Source organism: Mytilus californianus, unplaced genomic scaffold, assembly GCF_021869535.1.
Source record: "Mytilus californianus isolate M0D057914Y unplaced genomic scaffold, xbMytCali1.0.p SCAF_6, whole genome shotgun sequence".
NCBI classification, from domain to species: Eukaryota; Metazoa; Mollusca; class Bivalvia; order Mytilida; family Mytilidae; genus Mytilus; species Mytilus californianus.
Window position 1 is genome coordinate 30,651,716 of NW_026262712.1, and position 3,589 is coordinate 30,655,304.

Consider the following 3,589-nt stretch of genomic DNA (forward strand, 5'->3'; position numbering starts at 1 on the left):
TGGCAGATCCTTTCCAATTACTATTTATGTATTGTTTTTTTTCTATCAGTCAGGGGCATTACTTAAACAAGTAATTTTTTAAATTACCTATACTAGTAATGTTGAAAAAGAGGCTATTTTAAATATTACTTATTTAAGTAACTTTTCTAAATATTATTTTTAAAGGTGTCCTTTCATACAGATTTTACCACCTTTAACAAATTTTCACAGTCATCTGGTTATTTTTCCCATGAAATATAAAAACTAATCCTCCTGAAACACTAATTGCCTTTCTGACCCACTTATCTTTCATATCGACGTTTTTGTGTCAAAGATTGGTCTCTTGGGACTATTAAAATATCATTTTCCTCGAAAATCTTGAAGGTGGACAGATATAAATAGATAGACACTTGTGATGTAATTAAGACGTGAAGTTATTTATAATTTGTAACCCAAAACAATTACCTATGTTCCTTAAATAGTTGTAATAACTTATTCAAGTAATATTTTTGTCATTATTTTTAAAGTAACCTTTTTTTCTCTATATACCTCTCAAATTTAATAAATTCCTTATTTTATGTAATAAAATGATGTAAAAAGTCATGAAAACTACATCTAGTCCATGCTTTATTGAAATCTAAAATAACTCTATTGAGTAATTTAATAATTTTCAAAAAACAAAAATCACCTATATAAGTAACTAAAAAAAATAACTTGTTTAAGTAACGCCCCTGACTGTCTATTTACATGTGAGAAAGGCAGAAATAAAATTAATAAAAGGGATCCATTTTAAGGAAAATAACAATACTATTAATGTATATGCTTCATTTTTATACCATTTTGATAAAGTTCAAGCAACATTTGTGAAAAGACATTTCATAAAATTTATACATAAGGTATTGATTACATAATCACATTGATTTAACGACAAATGTCAATTAAGGTTTTAAAATCGATTATGCTTAATCACAATAATTAAGTCTATGATTTTATATTTCATCCATGCGTATTCATCCTCTGGCAGTCACAAGCGCTTACTGTGTTATGTTCAGGACAGCAAATGCATGACATGTAAACTCTGTCACGAACATGAGACTTTGGACAGTTCAGTGTTACATTATTTTCATGTCCTCCATTGTTAAGAGTTGGACTGAAAATCAATGGTAAGCAATGTAAAGAAATGAGAAAATAAATATTTAAAAATGCAGTGCGTGCGATATATATAAGATTCTAAGAAGTGTTTTAAAACATATATCTGACAAACATCTGTTCGTTGCATGATTGGGGATATCGTCGTGTTTTAAATTTCAATGTTAACAACGAAAAACTGTCTACATGAAAATGAAAATTGTATTTACATTCTGAGGAACGTTCACTTTTGTTTTATGCACCGCTAATGAAAATATAATGGAACACCATTTTACTTATCTTTTGTTGAAAAAAATCGATTTACTTGTACTCACTCGCAAACATATAACCAGTCGCAACCTTGTGTGTTAGTGTAACCATATTTAATTACTGCGTCATCGCCATGTGCACAATCCATGGGTGCCAACTGACATTTTTTCTGTCTCCAACTGTTGTATCTAAATCCTCTGAAAGGAGGAAATTCATAATAATACGACAAGAAATAATTAAAAACACTACATAATATGTCAAAGCAAACTCCAGAAATAAAACATGGTATGAATAATTTGCTTAATATAATCTATCCTTTTTACTGGTTTCTAAGTTTACATTGAAAAATGACCCCTTTCTTGAACCAACTTTTTAGAAAGACAGATGCAGGTTGCTCGCCCGAAATATGGTTGCCATTATGTTTCTGTAATGTTTGATAAATTAGTTGAGAGAAATCAAAATTTAAGAAATTTGCTTAGTATTGAGTAAAGTGAATTATCCGCAGCACACACTAAACTTGACCACTGAATTAAACATGGGGAAATTGATTTTCATTTATAAAAGAATATTGATATGGCCTTATTATTAATAATTCAAACCCAAATTCTGTTACAAGTCTTTAGTTTTTCAAATTTAGCAATGATGAATATTAATGCAATTTAATTACATAACTAGTAAATGCATTTATTCTGGGGTTTTTTTTGGCAATAATCAAAGAATTTAATCATTAGCACACTGCTACCATTTAGTTAAATAAAGGTACAGTTGTGCATGTAAATGTCTCCAATTAATACTAAGTGGTCCGTTTTCTTTTTAAGCCATGCATAAGAATCTTATTTTCAAACACAGAAAAGGTTTTTAAACCCTTTTTTAGCATATAGACATTTCAAAACAATGATGAATGATGGTCACTTTAATATGATAATTGAGATTAAAAATATCAATCTAGAACAAGTAAGTGAATATTGTTTCATGTCAACGAAAAGGGAATCATAAATATAGTTTGCATATATGGCTTCTTTGCGATATTGATAATTCGGCCGGTTATAGCAAGGCTATTGAATTACCATACGTACATATCCCTTCACTAAGCTTTCGGTTGTTTCTGTGGCATCTTTGTACACTGTTCGATCGAGATAAGTCTTATAGCATTACAACTTGGACGGATAACAGGATACTTCTATATTCTGAATTTAAGAATATAAATACTCTTGAAAATACCATAAAACCAACAATCAGTTATTGTATATATACTGTCATTTGATTTTATGTTAACTATTACTGAATAACATGCAAGACTTATATAGAGCACTATCACTCTAGCTTGTTAAGTACTCTATAAAACATGACAAAATGCATATATCATATTTTATTGTCGAATCCGGTCCGCATATATGTTTAAGCGTTTGGCCCCATATCTTGACTGCAATGGAATAATTGAGTAGTTTCAACGAGTCTCGTTTTAATGTTTTATTACATTATTATAATATGGCATCTCATTTCGCTAGTATACGTATTTCGAACTAAACTGTCATTTTAACATGAACACGTCTTCAAATACTAAACTATAGATTAACAAGTAATTTTGGTGTTATAGTCAATTTTCAGATTTAACGACCGAGGAAAAAATTCAGAGCTGTTCAGACACATAGCTTGCAATCTGTTAAGATCTGCTCAGTAGTTTTATTTACCTTTACCTTGTTAACAAAGCACTGAATTGTCTGGAAAACTCCTAAACAGTATTGAATAGAATGCCAGCGAACTATTTGAACAATACAAATATCTTAATCTGTGAAAAAAACTTAGCATAAAATAAATGTTCAAACATTTCGGATGAATTAAGATCAAAATGGTCGTTTAAGATTGAAATTTAGTTACTGCAGTATGGAAGTCTTTCAAAATTAGTTTTGATATACTATTGCCTTTGAATTCATATCGAAGTCGTATTAGAAATTGTATCCGGATGTTTTAAGAAGGTTAAGAGGCATATTCATTGAGTATACCCTCATTTACCTGCAGTCAAAGATGTATATTAATTTCATATATATGCTTAATATTTGATTGCCAAATTAAAATACATTGCTGATGTTTATAAAAGGTTAAATGATAATAAAAGCTATTGTTCCAGGTCATATCGCATATCACTTTGAATGGACAATAACTCGAAATACAGATTTTTTAAATAACTTACATGTTTAAAATCTTGCATTTT